General features: G+C 40.8%; 1 pseudogene; it reads left to right on the forward strand.

The window, feature by feature from the left end:
- Positions 1-5,574: 5,574 nt before the first annotated feature.
- On the forward strand, positions 5,575-6,475 carry LOC148021017 (ADP/ATP translocase, mitochondrial pseudogene; annotated as a pseudogene).
- The last annotated feature ends 20,870 nt before the right edge of the window (positions 6,476-27,345 follow it).

Raw genomic sequence — 27,345 nt, forward strand, 5'->3', positions numbered from 1 at the left:
AACAAAATAATTGCAAAAGGAACCTAGTTTTGTTTTAGAGTGATGCAATAGGCGCATGCAATCTCTTGACTAGCTCTGGTACTTCTATGCTTTAGGGCCGTTTTTGCTTTGCAAACTCTGGATGCTTATAGCACATCTTGTTCACAACCACTACAATTTTCCATGCATCTAGTCTCCTCACGATTTTTTGTGGTATTGGAGCCTTGAACCATTGCTTTTCCGCACTAGATCCTCTCCTCAAATGGGGAGGTAGGTCTTCAAATTACTAAGAGAGGCTTCATGGTTTGAGAGTAGGTCCTCAAACAATGCAAGGGTCTTCATAGGGAGGAGAGCTTCAGAAGATGAGGGACCTCCTTGGATGTTGAGAGCCCTGTGCCATCATCCCTTTATTTTGATCTCTCAACATTTCTCCCTCTATCTCATTCAATCCCTCTCCCTCTCTTTGTCTCTATCCTTTCCCAGTCCCCCTCTCTATCTCTATCAGCCTCCCTTCCTCTTCTCTCTCTCTCTCTCTCTCTCTCTCTCTCTCTCTCTCTCTCTCTCTCTCTCTCTCTCTCTCTCTCTCTCTCTCTCTCTCTCTCTCTCTCTCTCTCTCTCATTTTTCGGGAGTCTCTTTGATAAAAAAACTAATAGCCTAAAGGCTTAACCCTTAAGGGTTATTTAGACTTAACCCTTTAAGGGTTATATACCTTTTGACCCACTATTCTAATGAAGGTGGCGAGAGGATCTATTCGCTGATAGAGCCGACGGTGTCCATGAGGGAGAGAAGTTTGAGAAGACATGTGGCGGCAGCTTGTTGAACGTCGACTATGGTCATGACAAGGAGTAAAAGATGAAGATGACGATGGGATTCAGGGGATAGCCTTTCCGAGTAACTTATGTTGATGAGGGTGGCCCAAGGTAGAGGACATGTTGATTTGATGGCTTGTTTGCATGATTGCGAGGTACAATGGCTGGTGATAGACGGTGACCTCGAGGTAGAGGACATGTTGATTTGATGGCTCATGATTGCGAGGTACAATGGTTGGCCTCAGCACTATGTGCCACGGGGTGGGGGGAGTTGGGATCGACGGTTGAGGGGGGTCAGGGACCGCATGGAGGATTTGGACCGGTGCTTTTGGCACAAAAGTAAATCATGCCACAAAAGTAAACCCTCACTAAAATTGGCAGTCAACTTCACTAGAAAAGGGGTGTTTGTGAGTAGTACAAAGTACCACTAGGCAGGCCGTCATCAATGCAAGGGCTAGCAGGCTGAGGCTGGGCCTTGATGGGCAATCATCACCCTTTCATTGAGCGGGCCTCAACACTATGCAAGCGAATATTCATGTCTCCCCACCCTGTTGGCCCATTTGTTGCATCTTTTTTTTAATTGCATGTGCCATCGCCATCGCCACAACCTCTAGCCGTCTAAATGCTGCCTGTGCCATCACCACAATCTCAATCTCTAGCCATCTAACTCCTTCTAGTCATCGTCATCGCCATCACCATCACTACACCCACATGTAAAAAGATGGGGTCAACGTGAAGGAAGAAGGCAAAGGAGGAGAGAGAGAACGAGGAGATAGAGGGGATCGTCGAGCATTGACGAGTGATCGTGCAGCCTCAACAACGCAATCTTAGTAGTGGAGAGAGAAGAGCTGCAACATGGAAGGCAATCCCTCAAAGGCCATCCCCAAGCACATCGAAGGTATCTCAAAACAATGCATAAATTACCGAGATGATTGTTCCTTGATGATCGCTTTGAAGGTGTCAATTGCATCAATGCCCATGCATGTCTTAATTGCAATGCACGTATTAATCAAGACTATTAAGAGAAGCCCATGGATGTAATGATGTAGCCCATTATTTTTTTTGTGGTCCATGCATGTAATGACGCAGTCTATTCGCAACCTGTGAATGTTAGTGTTGAGGCCCGTCAATGTCTCGATGATTGTGGCTATTCATAGTTTGGCTCCCCCTAATATTATTATATAAATTATCTGATATGTAATTGGTATGAAGAAAGGCATAATATCTAATATGTAATTGGTACGGGCATCTGTATGATGACATTATTTGATATGTAATTGGTTTAGGGTTAAATTATCCAATATGTAATTGGTAATATATATTGCAAAAATTATCTTATATATAATTATCCGATATGTTGTAGAAATTACCTGGTATGTAATTGGTACGAGTATCCATACGATAAAAAGCATAATATGCATAAGAGCATCCGTACGATGAAATTCATACACACGATATGCAAGAATGTTAAACTTCGTATATGCATACCATTTTCATCACGCATAAGGCATCAGGCTATGCATGTGTAATTTTAGATGCATATGTATCATGGCAAGGCATTGGTAATCATAAGAAAACCATGTGGACTTAGTTGGTCATCCTATTTAGACCAATCAAAATGGATACTTTCAATTGTTTTCAAGGCATGGAATGCATACCAATTTCATCATGCATAAGGCATCAAGCTATGCATGTGTAATTTTAGATGCATACGTATCATGACAATGCATTGGTAATCATAAGAAAACCATGTGGACTTAGGTGGTCATCCTATTTAGACAAATCAAAATGGATACTTTCAATTGTTTTCAAGGCATGGAATATCTCATAGAATCAAGTATCTTGGCAAGCAACAATAAAGCTAAGATCTCTTTGTATCTTTGTTTAGTGATTTATGATGCACAAAAGTAAAAATGTATCACTAAAACCATCAAAGCATATTGACAACATCTTATGAAACTCTAGATTGGCTTGACATTTTGTAAATGATATTGTGCATTTTTAGTTTGGACAACCAATTATGTGTAATATGATCAACTACACCTTCATGCATCTCACTTAGAAACAGGGGTTTGTTTAAAAGTTTGAAGAGAGCACACATGAACAAGATTTGAATTTAGCAAATAAGTTCCTTTTTTGGATTGTATAGAGGTATGCGTAGGATATTGAGCACCTTTACATTCGAACATGTCTTTGTTGAGAAGTCATAAACCATCAGGCTGCATGGAACAAGTGTTGCCCACTTGGGCTTTCTCATATGCTAGCAATGTCTTGATTCTTGCATGAGTTTTATATTGTTACTCAGGTAATAGTCACTCACTTAATCTTTGCTTCAGTATCTTGTCTTTTGGAAGTTTGCATCTCATGTGGATACATAATGGCAATCCCCATTTTGATCCATACTAGTTGCGTCTTGTGGAAGAAATATCACTCCAACATTTAATAAATGGTGATGCCATGCTTTAATGATATCTAACAATGATGTTGTACATGCATGCTTTGATGGTGCACCCAATGAAGTAGACGCATGCATCTAATTGCTTTGCTTATGTTACGCTTTGCAAAAAGCTTGTTTGTAACTCCTTTTCATAGAGAAGGCAGGAAGGAATTCCACACATCTTGAATTGATCGATGATGTAACTCACCTATACAATCAATTTTCCGTGACTAATGCTCTATACTTGTTTGAAATTGGGTTGGTGTGCATACTAAATGCAAAATTTTATTGTGGTTTTGTTCGTTGTTTAACAATGTGAGCTGCATGGTGGAAAGTGAATTTGATACCTTCATACACACTGTTTGTTGTTTGAAAATTGAGTATGATCTGCTTCTTTCACATTGCTTTACATTCAATACGTTCTTTGTCTCTAGTATGAATGGTAGTTTGAGCAACCTAACACGGCAACCAACCCCCATTCGCAACATGGTTTTTCGAATGTGCGTTGATTGCTTGGTAGGTTGTTTGTATGGCTCTGTGCACGAGGAGTCAAACCTCATCGCGTGTGCAGTCCTCAGTGGGTGCTTCAACCGTGCATGTGAAGAAGAGGGTAAGTTTCCTTGTTTCTTTTGGAATATGGATTGCATGTAGAAGTTTCTCTAGATTGTCTCCATGACAAGCGTTTCAATTTGTGTTCTTTTCACGTTTCATCATCTTCCCATCAGGGGCACAGAGGTTCTCATGGTATCAAAGAGTTTTCTGTTCATGGTATAAAACATAGAGTTCTTATGTCTGCAGAAGAACTTCATTAGGATTCATATGAGAAACTTTCATACATAATTCATTCATTGTTACCCAACATCCGTCTTAGATATCACTTAATTTCATAAGTTATTTTGTAATTGTCATACAATTTTCAGTTATATCATGTATATTGACAAAAATTAAGTCTATGGGAACCCACAACTTGATCAACTGGAGGTAATTGACAGTCTGCAGGCTAAGTCACATTGGTTCAAGAGGAAAATTTGCTTAGAAATCAAAAGAAGTGCCAAAAGTCCACTAGGTTGTATGGGACCTAGAATAATGGACTTATATGACCTATAAGTGACCTAAATGGTCAAACTGAAGAGTGGGAGCTGAAGAGGATGTAGCCCGCATTTTTCGGCACAAAAAAATGGGCCTGCATACATGTGGCAGATGGAGGATGAGATGTGGGCTATGGTGCATGCTCCAAAGCATGCAAACTCAAGGCAAACTGAAGCTGGAGAAGGTGATACAAACAAGGAAGGTGAGAGCTCTGCTTGCCTGTCCATTTGGTATGACGAAAATGAGTTGTATGACAGTCCATAAAAGGGAGAAACTTGAGAAAAAGTATTCAGCCTGCTCTTATGTACGTCTTCTTTCATTCTTTTACCATATTCATGGTCCAATGAAGCCCGCCGTCTTGTACCCAAGTACTTGAGTGACTTTGGGGGCAAGCAAAGGGGAGGATTTTGAAGGTATATGGGTTGTTTTGGATTGAAAAAACCAGTCATAAACAGGGCAGCCCATTGTTCTTGTCCATTTTGATGAGTAAATAAGTGATCTATGTGGTTGTAAGAGAAGGAATTGACCTCTTAACATCAAGGCTTCATTTGTGAATGATTAGAGGAGCTTATTCTTGGGATTATGTGCACTTTTGGAGCTTGATTATGGGCTGGAAATTATTGTTTTAAATTAGGACTGAAGTAAATTTATGCTTTGTCAATGCAATTCATTAGTTTTTAATCTATATCTTGGATGTAATTGAGTCTACCATCAAAATACTTGTATCTTGGAGTTGTTATCCATTCATGTTCATGAAATAGAAACCGTTTGAGCTTGCATTTGGAATATGCATTTGGATTAAATGTGAGATTATCCCTATCATCCACTGTCGTGCTGCTGCGCATCCGAGCCGTAAACACCTCCATTTTTGTTGTGCATCTGTGTTATCTTTTCGCATGTGTTTCATTGTGTTTGATTGCTGCATTATCTGTCCGTCCTTTTCAGTACCCCCATCCAATGTACATACTCCACTTGTGTGTTTGTGTTTGTGTGTGTTTCTATTTGTGTGCATGTTGTGTGTGTGTCAGAAAAATATGAAAAACTGATGCCAAAGAATATTATTATGCTATCAATTTCAATGATGAATTCCAAGAAAAGTGCAGGAAACCGTGGAATCAAAGGAAGCTTTGTAGAAGCCGACATTTAAGCTATGAAGATAAAGGTTGCACGTGAACAAGGCCAACGTAATATGCGGGACAAAGCATTTTTGAAGAAGATACATTAGCACTACATGCCATGGAGAAGAAGGTCCATATGTCTTTGCCGTAGACTTTTTGATGGGAGGAGTCTCTACAGCTGTCTCAAAGACTGTAGTTGCCCCCATAGAACGTGTCAAGCTTCTTATCCAAAATCAAGATGAGATGATCAAGGCATGAAGGCTTCAGGAACCTTACAAGGGGATTGCGAACTGTTTTTTTTAAGAACCATCCAGGAGGAAGGTTTTATATCCTTGTGGCGTGGAAACACTGCTAATGTTATTAGATACTTCCCTACCCAGGCTCTCAACTTTGCGTTTAAGGACTACTTTAAGAAGCTCTTTAACTTTAAGAAGGAGAAGGATGGCTATTGGGCTTGGTTTTGCTAGTAACCTAGCTTCCGATGGAGCGGCCGGTGCTTCTTCCCTCCTTTTTTATGTATTCCCTTGATTATGCTAGGACTCGCATTGCCAATGATGCCAAGGCTGCAAAGAAAGGAGGGGAACGTCAGTTCAATGGACTCTTGGATGTCTACAAGAAGACTCTGAAGTCTGATGGTCTTCTGGGGCTTTACCGTGGATTCAACATTTCTTGCATTGGAATCATTGTATACTGTGGTCTATACTTCGGAATGTACGACTCTCTAAAGCCAGTTGTGCTTATTGGCAGTCTTCAGGATAACTTTTTGGCAAGCTTTTTGCTTGGCTGGAGTATCACTACTGGTGTTGGCTGGAGTATCACTACTGGTGTTGGATTAGCCTATTCTTGTCAAAAAGGAGCTTTTTCGATCTTTACCAGGCAATTAAAGAGGGAATCGAAGGAATCAGCCGGAAAGGGGGGGAATCTTAATCAGTGTGACGCCATCACTTTGGGGACTCTATCTCTCTTCTGGAATCTGCCGCCAGTGCTAGGGGACAAAGGGAGCAAGGGCATATACTGTGTATCTCGTTTGTTCCATTGCTAGGTTTTATGGCATGTTTAGCGGACAAGAAACGCATTCATCTTCAATTCTCCATCGGAACGATTCTTTCTGGTCCGTCAGTCTAAAGCCTCTCGTGCAGGCACCTCTCTGTTGATTGCACCCTCTTCAATGTCGAGATCGCAATCCCCTTCAAGGCCCACAAGATTGACCCGTCTCCGCAAATCGTGGACACCTTCGCTAAAGAGCTACTCGGATTCTTCACTAACATGGTGTGTATGCGCCGCATGGAGATTGTTGCAGACCAGCTGTACAAATCATTTTGAGCAATGTAAAGATAAGCCCTACTGCCTGCATGCTTTCTTCCTGCTCTATGTATGCAGCAACATGTGCAATTGAGGCACACAAGCTGGACTAATGCCAGTAAAGAAGCCAACAACATCATGAAGTATGCCGTAGAGTCGCTCAACTAGCAGCATGTTCTAAGAGCTTTGCGAAGTTAATAGAGCCATCCTGGGAATGTAGCATGCTACTATTGACAAAGAGAGGAGACATTTGTGTAGTGCTGAATGCTCAGGATGTAGCCTTCACTGGGAGGAAGTTCACCAACAAGTTTTACCATTGACATATAGGGTATGTTGGCCATTTGAAAGAGCGGCGGGAAGCTGAGTGACAAGATAAGTTCAAGAAGAACATTGAGCCTGCAGTGAAGTGACTCGTGTCTAAGTTAAACGACTTACAATACTTTGTGGATGAGAGCATGAAGGATGATGCTTCTTTGGTCTTTGCATACTACAAGGAAGGAGCCACAGATCCTACGTTCCTTTACTTCACAGATTCTTTGAAGGGAGTTAAATGCTGAAGATGCTCGACTATAATTTTGAAGATGTTGCTGCAGTTGATGATGAGGATGTACCAAAGCTTGTAGAAGGAGAAACATTCTGCCCAGCTTGCTTACAGATCATCCTAATCTCTATTAACACCTAAAGAAGAGTGGAGACAGGGATGCAGAAATAAAGAAGAAGGGTAAAGCTTTCATACATTGATTATTCAGAAAAGTTTTGACAAGGTTTCTCCAATTGGCAAATCTTTGGTTACCAAGGTGTGGCTCACTTGTTGAGATACCAGCAGGGTGTTGTATCAAAACTGTTCATGACAGCATATAATGAACATGGGCTTGCTCAGGATACTTTGACACTTTATGAACTAATGAAGCTACAAAATCCTTGTCCAAAAAGCTATATGCTGAGATAAAAAGGACTTGAACAAAATTTGTTTGTTGACAGTATCTTTGTTGTAATTCATTTGACAAGCAATATAGTGATCTTTGGCATCAAAAATTTGAGTTCTTCTTGTTAGCCTCTTTCCTTGCAGCATCTTGAACCCCGTGTTCAGCAGCTTTTGCATGAACTACACGACACCGCATATGCATTTGATGTGATCAAAACAAAGTCTTTTATTCCATTCATGTATGCTAAATAAAAGAAAAAGCTTGAGATCTTCTTCTTCAACTAAGTCATCTCAAAAACCCAAATCTTATTAAACCCCAATCTTTTCTCCTTCTCCTAACCTTGAATCCCACACTTCTCTTCTGCTCTAAACCCCGGTGGAAGACCTTCAACCCCCAACACGACGACAGTGGTGAACCTGACGTGAAGGTCAGCCGCGGAAGAGGAAGTGCAATGGGAGAATCATCAAGTTCGGGAGGAGATGCCTTGCGGCAGTTGGTTCATCTGATGCAAGAAAGCCAACAACAACAATTACAATTTCAGCAGCAGTTGCAACTGCAACAACAGCAGAGACAAGATGAAGAGCGGAATGATACCACTGCCATTAAGGCTTTGGAAGCAGTTGGGCAAGAGCTTAAGTAATTTAATGGGCAAAATGTGTCCTCTTTTATCAGCCTCTATACTGACAAGATGATCTTCTTTGGAGTTCCTCATCATGCTTGGAGCCAATACTTTGCCCGTTTGGCCATGCATGGCCTCCAAGACCGGATTCATGCTCTTTTTCAAAAAGACGCGGGATGGTCTGCATTCAAGAAGGCTCCTCGAAAAGAATTTTTTCTTGAAGATTCTGGCCTCATGACGAAGAAATTCTTCACTGAATGGGTTGAAAGGCCCAATAAGGATCTAACCACCACCGCTCTTCACCGCGAATTTGAAAGCAAATTTGCTCAACTAGATCCTGACGATCAGCAGAGTATGGAAAGCCAGAAGATTGAATTGTTTCTAAAGGCTGCCGATCCTTTTCTTCAAGAGAAGCTAACTGATTGGCTTGAAGATCCTGACTCTGAGACAAGATTGAAGACTGCTTAGAGTGATGTCACTAAAGTAGTTAATATGATTGCTCGAAGAGAGCGGATGCGCCTAAGGTGGGGATCTACCTCTGCACCAACTAAATCCATGAAGGAGCCTGTTCATGTATCTCGACCTCCTGTCTCTATGGCCGAGCAACCAAGAAATACTGTTGTTCCACCTCCAAAGAAGGATGTCATGGATGAGCTGATCAAGAGCATGTGGAATCTCCATCTTAATCTAACGGAGATTAATTCCAAGGTGGAAAGGCTTGATGTGAAAGTGGAAGAAAGACGAACAACTGCCCAAAGACCCATACGAGAAGGCTTCAAAAGACGTTATATCTGGTGTGATAGCCTACAACATGATAAGAGGGAGTGCAGTGCATTCCGTGAAGTTGAAGCACAAAAATTAGTCTTTTGGAAGGATGGTAAAATTCATACAACCAAAACCGGGCTTCCTCTTGAGCCAAATTTCAGTAACGGTGGCATGAAGAAAAGACTAGAGGATTTGGCAACAAGAACAGCCTATGCAGCTATTGATGCAGCTACCTATGGGCTGCAAATTGAGCCAACTAATGAAATTGTTAAAGCATGTAAAACTGATGCAAAATCTAAAGTGTGGATGCAGGCCTTAGATCGCATGGAGCAAGGCAAAGCAACCAAATATGATTTAACTACTACCAGTCAATGCATCCGAGGAAGAACCGGATGGACTGAGCTAGTTGATTCATTTTCAGCTTTCGCTCGGTTGGCTAAAATTAATAATCATGAAGCTATGATAGAAGAAAAGAGAAGAAGATATGAAGATTTTGCCGGTCCCTCCTCTTCGAGGCCAACTAAACGTGTGATAAGAAGTAAACTGGATCAGCAAAAGGCTGCTGAAAATCCACCACTTCTAGAGCTTGATATGGGAAATGCCCCACAAGCAAAGAAGACGGAAGGAAAGAGAAAAGACAAACATCCTGGCTACAAGCTAGAGTCTGACATAGAGACTGCGACGAATCTCAAGCGGATCCTAGAAGAAAGAATTATTGAAAGCAGAATTGAATTTACATTAGGTGAAATTCTCAGAATTGCAAACCGAGGATTTCATGATGTAATAATTGATGTAATTAAACGGAAAAGACAATATGTTGGTAAGGAAACTAAAGAATCTGTGCATACTTTTTTGCAAGCACTTCATCTGTATTTACAGGATGAAGAGAAGCTGAAAACTCAAGGGATTCGATTGGAGGCAATCAAAGAATTGATTGCATCCATAGAAGCCAAAGATGAAGACATCTATGAAGCAGAAATTGAAGAAGCTATTGCAGAGAATGTTATGGTGGGGTCTTCTCAATCCAAAGAGTAGCCCATGCATAAGAAAAAAGCTCGTCTTCACAGCATGCAAGAAGAGAATGATGCTCATTTTATTCCTAGTAGTCACTACTCCCATACCCATTGGGCAAGGGCGACCACCGAAACCGTTGTCAAGATTGGAGAAAGAGAGACTCCATGCATTGCCCTTATAGACCATGGCTCGAAAATCAACGTCATGTCAAGAAGTCTCTACGAGAATGGCGGATGGCCCATAGATGTGGACCCAGGATGGCGCATGAAAGCAACCAATAACTCCTCTGGTGATCTCTATGCGGCATGCCCTTATGTACAAGTTACTATTGGTACTATAAAAGATGCCCTTATCCTATCATTCTTGGTCAACCTTTTATTTCTGAGTCTCGTTTGGAGACAAAGGCCCTTGATGATGGTTCATCATATGCTTGGATAAGAAGGATAATGGCAAAGCTGTCCAATTTTTTATTGTATGTGTAAATCATCACCGGAATAGAGATCAATTGAGAGATCATCATGTACCTCCTAATGCCCAAGAATTTAAGGGTTTTCGGGTAGCACTGCTGTAAGTGGATGCTATGGCGGTGCTTCATGTCATAAAAAATTGCCTCCACATGTAAAGGGGGCTATGCCAAAAGCTGACTTGCAGATTTTTAAAGCCAACAGTATGGGCTGTTATAAACAGTTTTCAGCATGAATAGGGCTGAAAGAAAGCATTTATGTCATGTGGAACAAGAGCTAAAGCAAATTGATGTTTTGGCTGAAAATGAAGAAATTTCAGGGCTATTTCATGGGCTGATTTATAATTATACATTGGTTGAAATACATGTACTGTTCATACAAAAAATCAAGCTCGAAATCAATCCATACAGGTATGCAAACATTGGATATTTATGACATAATTCAAGATTTTGCAGATCAAGAACCTTTTGGATAGCCAAACAAGGATGAGGTAAGAGTAGACAAAAAGTATAAGACAGTTGACAAGAAGGTCAAGCCGGTGGCTACTCCACTACCTCCCGAAAGTGAAGGACTGGCAGAAAGGGCATCCAAATAGCCAAGCCTTTGTGATCCCAAAGATATTGGTCACCAATTTACAGCTGAAAGTTTACAAGAGCTAAAAATTGGTGAAGACTCTTTTCTCTTGCTAGCTGAAAAGCAAATCTTCATGCAGATATTAAAGAAACATGGAAAAGCTTTTTCATTTTAGCCACGTGAAATTGGCTGTGTGGATCCAAGTGTTGTGGCACCAATGGTGATTTTCACGGTCCCACATGTTCCTTGGAATCTTAAACTGATTCTGGTACCAAGGGCTCATTTGCCTAAGTTACTAGAGCTTTTAAATGAAAAGATAAAGATGTAAATATTGGAGCCATCTTTAGCTCCGTATTCCAACCGATGGTTTACCATGCCTAAGAAGAATGGATCTTTGCGATACATTCAAGATTTACAACCTGTCAATAAAGTCACTATTAGAAATGTTGGTTCAGGGCCAATTGTTGATGAATTTGCTGAGGCTTTTGCAGGTAGAGAAATTTATTCCATGGGTGATTTATATTCAGGTTATGATCGATTTTAGCTTGCTTTGGAGAGCCGAGACATTACCACAATGAAGATGCCTCTTGGTTTAGTCTGCATGTGTATTGTACCTCAAGGAGCTACAAATTCAGTAGCTCACATGATGAATGCCATGCATAAAGTATTGAGAGATTATATTCCCCAACTAACTCTTCCTTTCCTTGATGATGTATCGATCAAAGGATGTGAAATTCATGAGAAGAATGAAGAACTCAATGAGCTTGGATGTTGCAAGTTTGTTTTCGATCATATTAATGATTGTGCTCAAATCTTGTCTAAATTGGAAGAAGTCCATCTTACTCTTTCACGTGTTAAATCTATTTTTGGAGTCGAAGAAGTTCTTGTGGTAGAGTATATGTGTGGTCCATATGGCCGAAAGCCTTCTCCAACCAAGATTGATGCTATCAGCAAAATGCGAAAAATATACACAAATGTTTCGAAGGTGAGAAGATTTCTTGGAGCATGTGTTTTCTATCTTATTTGGATCCCACATTTCACTCATGTTGCTAAAAATATTTATCAACTACTAAGAAAATGCCAAAGGTTTATATGGGAAAAAGAGCATACTCAAGCTATTCGAAAATTGAAGAAATTGCTGATTTCTGCCCCCATCTTAAAGAGGGCTAATTACTTTAATGGACAACCTATCATACTCACAGTGGACACAAGTCCTATTGGGATAGAATGGGCAGTCGGTCAAGATGATCTTGAGGGCACCAGATATGCAATTTGCTTTGGAGCGAAGGTTCTTAATGAACGTCAAAGAAGGTATGCTCATATTAAAAGAGAACTTTGGGGAGTTGCAACTGCATTGAAATGTGACCGGGAGTACTTCATGGATGCACATGTAATAGTTGAAACAGATTGTCTTCCACTCTTGGGCATGATTGCCAATTACTCCACTCCCGATATAGCTATGCTAAGATGGATAGCCTATATTAAATCCTTAAATCCTAATTTGAAACATATTGCAGGAAGAGATAATCCAGTTGCAGACATGCTTTCGCATGCCAGATATAATGATGAAGAAGAAATAATGGATGAGGAAGAAACAGAGTCTATATTTGCTAAAAATGATGCTGTAATTGTAGGTTCAGACCTGAAAACAACAAGTACAACTATACCTAATGATGGTTCAGCTGTCAAAAATACAGGTACATCATTAATTACAGCAAGTACAACATGTTCAGCTGCTATAACAAAATTTACAGCAGCAAAGAAAGAAGAAACAACCATGGAAGGATGGTGGGCAGCTGAAAGACAGTATGCTCAATGTTTTATTATGGTTTGTTTGCACTTTAAAGAAGAATATTATGCAGGTGATTGGCTAAAAATTGGCCAATTTCTGAGCACTATGACAAAGAAGGAAGATTGGACTAATGAAGAGTTCAAGAGAATCAGGAGAAAACCTTATGGCTTCTTTCTCAAAGATGGCTACCTTTGGAGGCATGCGAAAAAGAAAGGAAGAGCACCTGTTCGTGTCTTAGGAGACAAGAAGACTCAAAGACAGGTCATGCAAGAATTTCATGAAAGCCTATTGGCTAGCCATAGAAGCATATGGGGCACATTTGCTAAAATAAAAGAGAAATTTTGGTGGCAAAACATGTATAAAGACATTGAGCATTTTGTTGAGTCTTGTCATATTTGTCAAATGTACTCTATGGTTAAGCATAGAGATGGGCTTCAGCCTACCTTTCCTTTATCCATTCATTACAAATGGGTTATTGATTTAGTAACCATGCCTACAGGAATTTGGACCATGAGATATCTAGTACTTGCTAGAGAAGATCTCACAAATCAGGTGGAAGGAAAAGCCTTGACAACAAAGTCTACTCAAGCCGTTTGTAGATTTTTACTTGAAGAAGTATTTTGTAGGTATGGCTGTGTTGCCAAAGTAACTACTAATAGAGGAGAATTGGATGCCGATGAGGCTCGCTATTTCTGATGGGACCTCAAATGGGCCGGCACTGGCTATGGCACTAGCCGGACCTCATGCTCATAACAGACAAGCACACCCTCACGGCCTCGCGAACTAGGAGCATCTATCTACTGCTAAAGGACAAACTGTCCTAAAGCCTAATCTATGTGTTTATAGTTTTATAGTTTTGTAGTCCAACGTTTCCCTTTCTATAAACTCCACAGAGGGACAACCCATACACATTGGCAATAAATACCACGATAATCACATACATGGGAGGCAACCTCTCGGTAGAAACACCGCGGCCCCACTGCAGCTCTCCTACATCGCAGGGATTAGCCCCTTGATGTGCTGCTCAACATATAAAACAAACGAACAAACTCCACTCTTTCGTTTCAAACGTCTCCTGGAGATACCATGTTTCCTTACCAAATAATTCCCCAAGAAACAAACGTCTATCCTATGGCCTAGGATGCCTTTCCACACTCAAGAGTGGGTCATTGTCATTGAAAACAGGTTCTATGAATCTAGTCGTTTTTTATACTGATACCATGATCGACATGCACATGCAAAGTGAATCATTCTAAAGTGCTCAAACATCATTTTAAAATCAGAAACACGTGGTGCACAATCAGGCTTTCGAATGTATTTACTAACCCATTGTGGCGATGAAAGGATAGCACCGAGATAACACTCGTGCTACTATTCTCTTAATTAACATATCACGAACTCTATGCCATTATGTGCATCAAAAAATCAGCAATAATCAGCATGCAAATCACACCATTCAAGCATCCCAACCCCCTACATTTAGGTATTGCTTTCATTGCATAGGTGTAGAGGTTCATTTTGTCATGTTTTGATGTATAAAAAGTGATAAATCACAAACTTTGACAAGGAGATAGGGCAAACTGAGGCCAAACCTCATGCTTTACACTACCATACATCCACAAACAATCATTATATTTTTCCTTATTTTTTCAAGACGTGTTTCTATTTTTTCTCTTATTTTTCTCATTTTCTTGATTTATTTGGCAATAAAATATGCTATTTTCTGACTTTTCTTATTCCAATCACTTTAGCATACTATTATTCAATTTATCTTCCATATTCCCCCCATGGAAACATATTTTCCCCACCCGAAACCAAAAAACTACCATTTTACCACTTAAAAACTGCATTTCGGGTTTACGAGAATTAAATAAAGCATGTAAATCATTGCAAAACCAAAATTTTCTGATAAACAGCAATTACTCATGATGCAAACACCACACAAACAAATTTTCATCCAATAAGAACATAATTATCTTCATAAACTATCAAAAATCCTTCATTTTCTTCATAAAAATGGTCATACCGTATTTTTACGTAACCCGAGATGCCTTGAAGGACTACATAACCAACAAACGGAGCCTCCATTGCTCTCAATCCAAAGTTGTACTTCAATCTTCAGCATCTCCATCAATCTCCATCACCATTTCCTTCATTCTCCTTCCCCGATTCCTTCTTCAAGATGGTACACATGAACAGCCCATAGAGAAGAGAGTGAGGGAGGAGAGAGAAAGACTAGATTATGTTATCTTCATCCGGATAGCCATTCCTCATGCGAAGACTGGCGATATGATCAACCAAGAGGGAGAAGTTGAGGCCCAACGTTAGTTGCAATGTGCTGCCCTCCTGTTCACGTCGTGCTCACGCCATGCTCACGAAAAATTGCATGAAATTTGAGGGCAGGGTTAAAGGGTCCCAAAGGGCACCCCCCCCTTTGGTCCAAGGTTTTGTCCACCTCTTCAAATCTTGCCAATTTGTGGTCGGAAAAATTATCAAAAATCCACAAGTGTCGCTCAGGCACCTTTTAAAAGCTGTCTTTCACTTGGTGCTTAAAATCGTCATAGCTGCAACTGCCACCTTCGATGTTAAATATTTTTTCCCTAAATTCCAAAATTTTTGGCAGATTTTAGGCACATCCCGGGCTCAAAACTCTGCTCTCATTGGTGACCACAGAATAGGGCGACTCAGCCCGTCGAATCCCACAACAAATCTGCACAAAACAACCAAAGGAAGCATCAAGCTAATACAAATAGATACATATTAAAACACAGCACAGTGCTCACCCTACCCCCTGACAAAACCAAAGCATGAAATCCACAAGGAGTAGGCCTAACATAATCTGATAGAAGGTCTAAAGCTAGTCACTTACCGACTACTCCAACACGGCCAAACTAAAAAGAACTATCAAAGAGGTCGCCCTAAGTGGTGGTCTGAACTACCTACCTAACTAAGGACAACACAACCAGGAGCTCCTACTAGGCGAGGACTCCTATAGCCTGATCAAGAAGTATTTTCTTTTAGCACATTCCTTCTTTTAGGTTTTTAGTTCCTGCCATACTCGGGCATGTAAAAAGGAGGGAGCTGAGTGTAGTGACCCAAGGAGAACAGGGCATCGGCCTCAGGTCCTATCTCGGTACCCAAGAACCTACCAAGCCCTCAGGAGGCGACACTTAATCCTTTTCTGACGCTCACTTTTATTTTTGCTCCAACCTTCCTTGATTTCTTCTTTTCCAGCAAGACGCCACCCCTAGGAAGATAAGGCATCGGCCCCGGGTCTGACTCGTCCCCAGGAACCTACCAGGCCTTCGCAAGGTGATGATCGACTGCTTATAAATTTTCCTTTCTTTTCTTCTCTATTTTTATATGGGTTAGAACCCCTTTTTACACACCTTTTTATATATTTATTTTCTTTGAGATATTCAGGGTCTTTTCCTCTCTATCATCATCATTTTTCCTTCGGCAGGCTTCTCTAACTGCCTCACAACTAAGCAAGAACTCCTGGAATGGCTACCTCCAGGCTAGTAGAACAGGGTCACTAGAACTGCTTTCTAAAATAGGTATTTCGATGCCTTGCAATGTCTTAACAGGAGGCAATGACTACTCAAACCTCCCTTAGACATACCTACCCTAAACCTGGGACTTCATGCCTTGAACATTGGTCCCCAACAAGAAAAGAAAATCCCCTACAAGTACACAGACACATAAAACATAAAAACACATTACTCGTAAAGGAAAGACATCACCTGGATAGAGCCATGAGAAGTCTCCGTGTGACATAGGCTCCTTCCAAGCTCTTCTTTGAACCTGTCTAGCATAGGACTAAAACAAGAAACCATTAACCGCACCTATACTAAACAGACGACTGGCCCTCTTGGCCTAATGAAATAAAACATTTAAAACCTCATAAAACTGGCCCTCTTGGCCTAATGAAATCAAACAGAATAGCACCGACACATCCCTCCCCGAAATAATACAGATATACAATAATATGATCCTTTCCAAGGAGGAAAAATAGGGCTCGCAGCCCTAAACTAAATGCATAAGGTTATGACCCATCCCTCCTACATATATAGCAAAGGGGTATACGCATAACATGTTGTCTAATCAGCCTATGGTCCAAAATAACAATGGTAGATTTTTCTCAGCTACTCTTTGCATCACCCATATCAACCATCGCATGCCATATATTGCATGCTCTGATAACATTTCCCATAAGCGACTGGGTCCTGTCTCATTAGTGATAGCAATATCCAAACTAGGACCATAGTTGAAGAAAAGGTGTTCTTCATAAGCAAGGTTTGCCAGTGAATCCGCAAACTGATTCCAGAATCGTGGAATCAGCCGAAAAGACACTCTCGCAAACTCCTCAAGTAGGGTCATGGTAGTTCGATGATACATACAAAGGATGGGATTCCGCACTGTGTATGTTCCATCTACCTGATTCAAGATCAACTGGGAATCCCCTTTTACTAACAACTGTCGAATACCACCTTGTTTGGCAATATGCAGTCCCATAATCAAGGCTTTATACTCCGCCATATTGTTAGTGAATCCTACCTCGAGATAAGTAGCTAACTTCATCATAACTCTACGTCAGGGATCTCGGATTACTACTCCAACACTCCCTTTTTTATTAGGGCCCCTGGACGCTTCGTCAAAATATAATGTGTATGTCCACAATGGGTTTACACAGCCTACCATCACAAACTCCTCTATTTGTAATTATGATAGTCAAAATTTAACATGTTTAGAGGGTGAACTGACGGCTCCATTCCACCTTCTTCATTAAACTCAACAAGGATACTTGTCAACATTCGTAAGCAGTGATGGCAGAAGACTGTGATCTCCCACACAAAGGTTCCATCTTCTTTCTCAATCACTTTGTATCCTTTACTCCACCAGATAAGTTTCCCCTAATGGTATCTCTGCTCCAGATATGGGTGCTCCAAATAAGGAATTAACCGCCCCATCAACCAACTTTAAGCTCTTTTGCAGGTCTCATATTAGCCCCAGCATGGACCTGCAATGCATTTTTCCCGTGTTAGCATACTTAGAAATAATAAGGTTTAATCTTATTAAGATTAACCTTATTTTTAAATTCTACTCCCTGCAGATCAGCTAGTAGAGCCGTAGACCTATTTTTCCCTATCCTGACAATCTTGTAGGGGCCATCCCATCTAGGTTCCAGCTTCCCTGGAAACAGCTTCCTATGCACATCGTAATACAGAACTAATTGCCCTTTTTTAAAGGTATACTTCTTTGCTTTAAGGTCGTGCAAGTGCTTCATCCAACGTTTAACTACCTCCTGGTGTAATAAGCTCTGCAATTTCAGCTCATCCAGGTGGGTTATGGTCATGAAACGTTCAAAGAGTGCATCCTCATCTCCCAAGGAGTGGTTAATTGCAAACCATATGGTTGGCAACTCAATTTCGAGGGGTAACACACACTCTTCCCCATAAACTAATTTAAATGGAGTATGGCCGGTAGCTCGCTTGAACGTTATATTGTACGCCCATACTGCCACATACAACTTCCTGTCCTAGTCTTGTTTCTTCTCCGAGACTATTTTAGACAAGATACCCACAAGCTACTTATTAGTACTTTCGACTTGCCCGTTGGCTTGCGGATTATAGGTGGTTGCTTTATTGTGCTTGATTTGCCAAGCTTCAGTCAGGCTTTTGATCACTTTATTCAAAAAATGGGTTCCACGGTCTGACACTAGTTCCTTCGGTGGACCGAAATGGTAGATAATCTGCTCTAAAAGGAAACTTGCAGTCTCTTTTGCATTGTCCTGCCTCGTCACCCGCGCTTCTGACCATTTTGTAAAATAATCAGTTGCTACTATAATGTACCTCTTCTGGGTAGTAGATGATGGGGTGATAGGATCCACAAAATCAATGCCCCACTTCTCAAATGGAAGGATAGCCATAATAGGTGTAAGTGGGTGTTTCCTATTCTCTCTGTTGTCATGTCTTTGACAGGTATCACATCTCTTAACATACTCAAAGGAATCTTGGAAGATGGACGGCCACCAATATCCAGCTCTTAAAGCTTTCTGTGCCGTCAACTGTCCAGCAAAGTGCCCTCCACATGCAGAGTCATGGCACTCTTCCAAGATGAAAGGAACCTCGTCAGCCATCACACATCGGCAATAGCTATCATCAACACCCTGCCGATATAGTGTTCCTGCGATCAAGGATAACTTAAAGCCTGTTGTCCGATTTTCCTCTTTTCGGATTTTGATAAACCAACTCCAATCTCTCCTGTTGATAGATAATGTGTGATAGCAGCATACCAAGATGGAATAGAAGGTGTGTCAATTTTAAACATTTCTTCAATATCACTTCCTTCAACCAAAGTCTCTTTCGGCTCCCCGAAATCCACAAGGCATTCCACAATACCCTGCAACCTTGGTGGCTTACTCTTAATATCATAATCAAACTCCTGCAAAGTGATTAACCACTTTGCCAAACGATCAGGCGATTGCAACTTGTTCATAAGCAATCTAAGCCCTTCCGCCTTCGTATAGAAAACTACCTTCTCATAGAAGATGTAGTGCCTAAATTTTTTAGTCGCAAAGACCATCGCAAGGCACAACTTCTCCATATAGGTGTAATTAATTTCTGAAATGCCCAATTTTTGACTAGCAAAAGCTCTCGGATGATACCACTTTTCCTCCCAAATTTTGGCGAAATAGCAGCTGATACTATGCATGGTGGCTGCTGAAAATATGTAAAATACCTCGCCTCTCTTAGGTGCTTTTAAAACGGATGCTTTTACTAGCTCCTGTTTCACATCCTCGAAAGCTAGTTTACAAGGGTCGCTCCATACAAATGAACAGCTAAAGGATAATAAGTTCGTTAATGGCAACGTCCTTTCTACCAATGCATTTATAAACCTCCGATAGTACCCTATCGATGATAGAAAGCTATGTCCCTCTTTCAGAGTGTGCGGTGGACTCATAGCGACTATAACCTTGATCTTTTCAGGGTCAATTCCAATCCCTACTACTAAACTGACCACATGGCCTAGCAATAGTCCATAAGGCACTCCAAAGACACACTTCTGTGGGTTAAGAGCGATACAAAATTGTCTGCAGCGCTCAGAGCACTTTCTTAAAATAATCAACATCCTTTCCCTTACAGTGGCTACCCCGAGGTCATTGATAAATACTTTCAACTCATCTGGGGAGATGTCACCAAAGGTCTTGTCTGTTGCTCATTGCTATGATCCAAGTGCATTGCACAAACCAAAGGCCATCACATGGTACGCAAAAGTACCAAAGACAGTAATGAAAGTTGTTTTCAACTTGTCCTCTTTTGCAATTGCCATGTGGTTGTATCCTGCAAAACATTCCATAAACGAATATATTTCCCTATCCGCTAATTGATCCAAAATCTGGTCAATAAATGGCAACGGGTAGTAATCCTTAACCGCCTGCTTATTCAGCTCTCTAAAATCTACACATAGTCAGATCTAGTTGTTTTTCTTCTTCGTGATGACAACTGGTGAACACCATTTTGTGTATTGTACACGGAAGATTAAACCTGCTTTCCTTAACTTCTGTAACTCCTCAAATAGCCCGTCCCTCAATTCAAAAGGCATATGCCTTACCTTCTAACGCATAGGACGACTGCCTTCTTTTACAAGAATAGTATGAACAGCTAGGCTCGGAGGAATGCCTCTCAGCTCGTCATAACTCCAAGCAAAGATATCGTGGAATTCTTGAATCAAGGACACATAGTCCTCCCTTTCTGTTGTACTGAGCATGGAACCTAATTTAATTGTCCGCGAATCATTTGGCGTGCCAAGGTCTAACTCAATCACATCCGCGTCTCTTATCCTATCTTGAGGCTCTATCGGCTCATTTAGAGTTATCTGATAAATGTCCTTTGTAGTGGACCCCTCCTTAGATTCATTGCTAGATGATGTCTCACTACCAGATGAATCATTTGTTGTTTCTAATTCAGTAGAGGATAACGAAGCTCTCTCACTCTGAGGAGACTCACGGTAAGCATCAACTATTACTCAGTTAGCACCTCTACCTAGAACCACTTGACCGGCCGGTATATCGACTTGACAATCTGTTCGTAAGATCCAAGGCCTACCTAGCAAGACTCGATAGCTAGGACGTCCTGCAAATCTTATTACCCTAAAGCCCAAGAAACATTCTACACTTGCAACTGTAACATGAAATTTAGTGACGCAACCTTCTGGTTGCCTTAGGCTATCATCAGCCATTCTAAGAAGGATGGAGCTATCTTTCTAAATGCCTAGACCCAACCTCTCCATCAACTCTGAATTCATGATATTGACGGAGGACCCAATGTCTACGATAGCATGCTCTACTAATATTCCATCCACATATGCTGGAACCCTAGGGCAATTCTTTTCAGCATGATCAAACCAATCTTCCCCTACTCGTGCTATGCCCAAAGGTTCTACAATATACCCAATATGCAGGATCTTCTTGAATTCCTTGCATACTCCTAGAGATAATTTAATCAACTATAAGAGGTTTAAGTAATTTCGGATAATACATGCAACTCACACTAGTACTAATGGCTCAAATCACATTGACTCTCTAAAACAATAAAGAAGTCGGATGATGATGCATTCCATACTTTTTCACACTGTGTCCTCATAACATCACGATATCCACCCCCTCTAAACCTACACATCCTCTGGTATATGTCAAAATCCTATATGTCACTAGATTCTAAGTCTTCCTCATCCTCTGCAACCATATCCTTTGCTTCTTCATCTTCCATATCTTCTTGGCTAGCCCCTGTATCATGACCACTATTTTCTTCCAATTCTGGCAACTCATAGGCAGTAGATTCCTGCCTTTTGAATAATTTGATTCTTTTCCCTGCTACCAGAAGTTTGATGGCTGTCCCATTCAACTCATTTAATGCATAAGTAGCATTATCAAACACCTATCTTACCACATAGGATCCAAACCATCTTTTGGAAACTTTACGCATGGCACTATGCTGGTTGTCTAAACTGCTATCATAAATCAATATCCAATCCCCATCTTGTATGGTTCTTGGTCTCAGTCTATGTCTTTTGTCAAACCGTTTCTTGTTCTGTATCCTTGCTGCCCTTAACATTGCAATCGGTTCCTCTATGTCTTCTAATTTTCTTTCCAACTATCTAATGCGTAAGGCCAACAACTCCTCTTGATTCAACTCCTCCTCCCAAGGTAACACATTCCATGTGATTGTCATCTCTTCTATCGACATGATAGGTTTTTGACCATACATCAATTCTATATATCGTGTAACAGCACTATGAGTTGTTCTGTCAGTCCACAAGGTATAAGGGAGCAATCATGGTCACTCTTTTACCTTCTCTCCACTTGAGCAGATCATCTGTCATTTTGGTCCATCAAAGAAAATAGTATCGGACAATGGAATCCATTTTTTGAACAAGGTGATTAAAAGCCTAACTGGAGCATGGAAAATTAAGCATAATAAGACAACCCCCTATAATCTGCAAGAAAATGGAAAAGTTAAAAGTACCAATAAGCAACTTGTTGGTATCCTATCTAAGATAGTCTCCAAAAAGAAAGGGGGCTGGGATACAAAATTATATGTGGCGGTTTGGGCATATAACATGACGTTTATGCGAGCCACTGGCCACACCCCATTCAAATTAGTTTATGGGGAGGAGTGTGTCTTGCCCTTAGAAATTGAGTTGCTGACCATAAGATTCGCAATCAATCATTCTTTGGGTGATGAAGATGCCATATTTGAGCGGTTTACGACTATAGCCCACTTGGAAAAACTTAAATTACAGAGTCTGTTGCACCAGGAGGTGGCTAAACCTCAAATGAAGTGGTTGCATGATCTAAAAGTGAAGAAATATACCTTTAAGAAAGGGCAGTTAGTTCTATACTATGATGCGCGTAGGGAGCTATTTCCAGAAAATCTAGAACCTAGATGGGATGGCCCTTACAAGATAGTTCGGTTAGGTAAAAATAAGTCCATGGCTTTATTAGCTGATCTACATGGAGTGGAATTTAAGAAAAGGTTAATCTTAATAAGATTAAACCTTATTATTTTTTAATATACTAATGCGCTAAATGCATTGCAGGTTTATGCTGCGGTTGATTTGAAACCTTCAGGAGAGCTTAAACTAGTTGATGGGGCAGTTAATCCCTTATTTGGAGCACCCATATCTTGAGCAAAGATATCATCAGGGGAAGCTTATCTGGTGGAGCAAAGGATACAACGTGATTGAGCAAGGAGACAGTACCTTTGTGTGGGAGATTAAAGTTTCTGCCACCATCACTGTTTGCAGATTTTGACAAGCATCTCTATTGAGTTTAATGAAGAAGGTGGGATGGAGCTGTCAATTCATCCTCTAAATATGTTGAATTTTGACTATCATAATTACGAATAGGGGAGTTCTTGATGGCTAGCTGTGTAAACCCATTATGGATGTACACATTATACTTTGATGGAGCATCACGGGGGCCTAATAAAAAAGGGAGTGTTGGAGTAGTTATCCGAGATCCCCCATGTAGGGTTACAATGAAATTAGTTGTTTATCTCAGGGTAGGATTCACTAACAACATGGCAAAGTAGAAAGCCTTGATTATGGGACTGAATATTGCCAAGAAAGGTGGTATTCGGTGGTTGTTGGTAAAGGGGGATTCCCAGCTAATCTTAAATCAACTCAATGGGACATATACAGTCTGAAATCCCATCCTTCGTATGTATCATCGCACTACTATAACCCTACTTGATGAATTTGAGAGTGTATCTCTTCAGCTCATTCCATGTTATTGGAATCAATTTGCAGATTCCTTAGCTAATTTTGCTTATGAAGAGGACCTCTTCTTCAACTATGGTCCTAGTCCGGATGTCGCTCTTCATAAGGAGACGGGATCTGGTCGCTTGTGGGGAATGTTATCAGATCACGCGTTATATGGCAGGTGATGGTTGATATGGGTAATGCGAAGAGTGGCCGAGATCCATCTACCATTATTATCTTGGACGCATAGGTTGATCAGACGACATGTTATGCGTACGCCTCTTGCTATATATGCAGAAGGTATGGGTCACAACTTGATGCATTTAGTTTAGGGCTAAGAGCCCTATTTTTCCCCTTGGAATGGAGTGTATTTTCGTATATCTGCCTTCTTCCAAGGAGGAATCTATACGAGCTGGTTTGCTTGATTTCCTGAGGCCAAGAGGGCCACTTGTTTTAAGGTTTTAATGATCTATTTCCTTAGGCTAGGAGGGCTAGTTGTTTTGTCATGTCATGTCTGATTTCTTTAGGCCAAGAAGGCCAGCTAGTTTGCAGTGAAATGTGCCATTTCTTTAGGCCAACAGGGCCCCATGTCTATTTGGTGCAGGTACAGTTAATGGTTTTTTATTGTAGTGATTGCATCATACAGGTTGATGAAGTCGCTTAAGGGAGCCTTTGCTGCACAAGAGCTTCTTTTCGAGTCTTTTCCCTTAAGCAATTAATGATATATGTGCTGCATGTAAGGGTTATTTTCTTTTGTTTGTTGGGGATCTGCACTCGTGGCATGAAGTCCCAGGTTTAGGCTCTGTATGTCTGGGGAAGGTTTGAGTAGTCATTGCCTCCTGCATAGGCATTGTCAAGCATTGAAAGACCTGTTTTAGAAGGCAATTCTAGTGACCCTATTCTGCTGACCTGCTAGATGGCCATTCTAGGAGTTTCTATTAGTTGTGAGGCAGTTAGAGAAGCCTACTAAAATAATGATGGAAAGAAGCAAAACCCTAAATATCTTAAAGACAATATATGCATATACGAAGGTGTGTAAAAAGGGGTTCTAACCCCTATAAAAATAGAAAAGGAAAGAAAGAAAAATCCTTGAGCTGTTGTTTATCGCCTTGCTACAAAGGCCTAGTAGGTTCTTGGGGACAAGACAAGACCCGAGGCCGATGCCTTGTCTTCCGAGGGGCAACATCTAGCTGAAAAACAAAGAATACAATAAGGGTGGAGCGAAAATAAAAGTGAGCGTTAGAAAAGGATTCAGTGTCACCTTGCAAGGGCTTGGTAGATTCTTGGGTATCGAGATAGGACCTGAGGCCAATGCCCTATTCTCCTTAGGTCACTACGCTCAACTCCCTCCTTTTTACACGCTCGAGTATGCAAAATAAGAGGCTAAAAGACCCAATTTGCTAAAAGAAACTATTTCTTGATCAGGCTATGGGAGTTCTCGCCTAGTAGGAGCTCCTAGTTGAGTTGTCCTTAGTTAGGTAGGTAGTTCAGACCACCACTTAGGATGACCTCTTTGATAGCTCTTTTTATCTTGGATGTGTTGCAACAGTTGGTTAGTGACTAGCTTTAAGACTTTCTATCAGAATATGCTAGACCTACTCCTTATGGAATCATGCATTGCTTTTGACAGGGGGTAGGGTGAGAGTTGTGATGTGTTTTTTTGTGTATCTATTTTGTATAAGCTTGATGCTCTTTGTGGTTGTGTTTATGTGCAAATCTATTCGTGGGATTCGATGTGCTGAGTCACCCTATCCCGTGGTTGCCAATGACATATGGTTTTTAATGCCGATAAGTGCTTAAAAATAGCCCAAAAATTCGAATTTCAAGGGAAAAATAGACTTCGTCGAAGGCGGCGGTTGTAATCAGCGATTTTAAGCGGCAATATGCTTTAAAGACCCACTAGACGACAATCTGAGAATTCTCATAATTTTTTGGCATGTCAGATGAGACCCTAGGAGATGCCTAGCAGTGCGGGATTTCAAGACGGACTGCCAAGATTTTTCAAACTTCAATTCGCACACCGGACGTAGAAATGGGAGTGCTCGGGAGGCCAATGCCAAAGGCCAAGTGGAAATAGGATTTAGGGGTCCTAAAAGATGTATCTTTTGGGGGATCCTTTGGATCCCCAATTAAAACTCAAAATCGTGGAGGGAGGGGGGGGGAGCATCTGTTTTTTTTTGGGCGCAGACAACAAGAAGGCGCCATTATTCCATTGGATGGAGAGAGGGGCTATGGAGCCTGCAAGCAACCCCCCCAACTGATCTCATGCCTAATCTACATCCTATCTTCGCTCCCTATCACTTGTCTCTAATCCTCGAATGGCTGCCCGATTGTGGAGATACAGTTTCAGTATTTCTCTCTCCTGCATAAAGGCACTTCATGTGGCAAGAATCAAGAAGAGAATCGGGAGATGGATGCTTGTCCACGAGGCACCGGATTGTTCCACAAGGCTCAGGAGGCTGAAGGCTGAAGATCTATGCTGAAATCCATGGCTAGTTGGTCAATACATAGTCCCAATTAAATATTCAAAAAACCCCAAACACACAAAAAGACGGTATGCTCTATTTTATGAAAGAATTTTGCTTGTTTTTTATCATTCATGGTCTAAATGGTGTGCACATGGACTGAAATTTTATTTGAATGTTCCTTGCATTATGTTTGAGGGCTACAATCACTATTATGCAGAACCCGTATTGATTTATAGCCATTATAAATTTTCAAAACCTGAAAAAACACTAATTTTGATGAAAATTGATAGTTTCTTTGATTTTGAGGGGGGAAATTATGAGTGGACATGGGATAAAATAAGGAAAATTGCTGAGTTTTAGTTCCAATGATCAATTGTTAGAAAAAAACCAAAAAATATTTATTTTGTATTAAAAATAAATAGAAAAAATAGAGAAAAATAGAAAATTTTAGATTTCTTACGTTCGAAAAAAATAAAAAAATAAGATCTATGTATGTGAATGTCTGACGGGCTGAAGCATGAGGTTAAGCCTCATTTTGGTCCCTATCCTTTGTGTTAAAGTGTGTATTTATTGCTTTTACATACAAAAAATGACATAAAAGAACCTCTACACCTATGCAACGCATCAAAATTTAAACGGTGAGGGGGAGGATGATGTTGTACAATAGTTTAAACGCTGAAATAATACAAATTTTGGATGTTCTCTTTATGCATAGCATTTAGGATGCAGTTTATTTAGAAATAATAGATCTAGCAACACGAGGTTCGCCTTGGTGCTAGGTTCCTACAATGAAGCATTACATATTAGCGAAAATTCATTAGAAGGGTTGTTTTTGCACGATGCATAGGCTGATTTCAAACCATAATTGTTTTTACACAGTAAAGCATCCACCATTACATAAATCATACACATGGTACCTATTCCTAGCATGCATAGCAATTGGTGGAAGTATAAATGACCCACGCTAGAGGGAGTAAGGCACCCAAGCTATAGGTCTAGACGGTGGGTCCAAGGGAACAAGTAAGTGAAAACTGGTATATTCCTAGAATGATATAATATTGGTACCAAGAGGAGTCTATTTTGTATGTGTTATATGTGTTAGCGATGCATCGAGGGGCCAATCCCCAAGGTGTAGGAGGGTCGCAGTGGGGCTACGATAATCAGTCGAGGGGTGCCTCCTATGTTGTTCTACATGGTGAATTACACCAAAATGTGTAGGGTCTCC

This window comes from Lygodium microphyllum, chromosome 18, assembly GCF_053477565.2.
Source record: "Lygodium microphyllum isolate KBCC chromosome 18, Lygodium_microphyllum_v1.1.10, whole genome shotgun sequence".
Classification (NCBI taxonomy): Eukaryota; Viridiplantae; Streptophyta; class Polypodiopsida; order Schizaeales; family Lygodiaceae; genus Lygodium; species Lygodium microphyllum.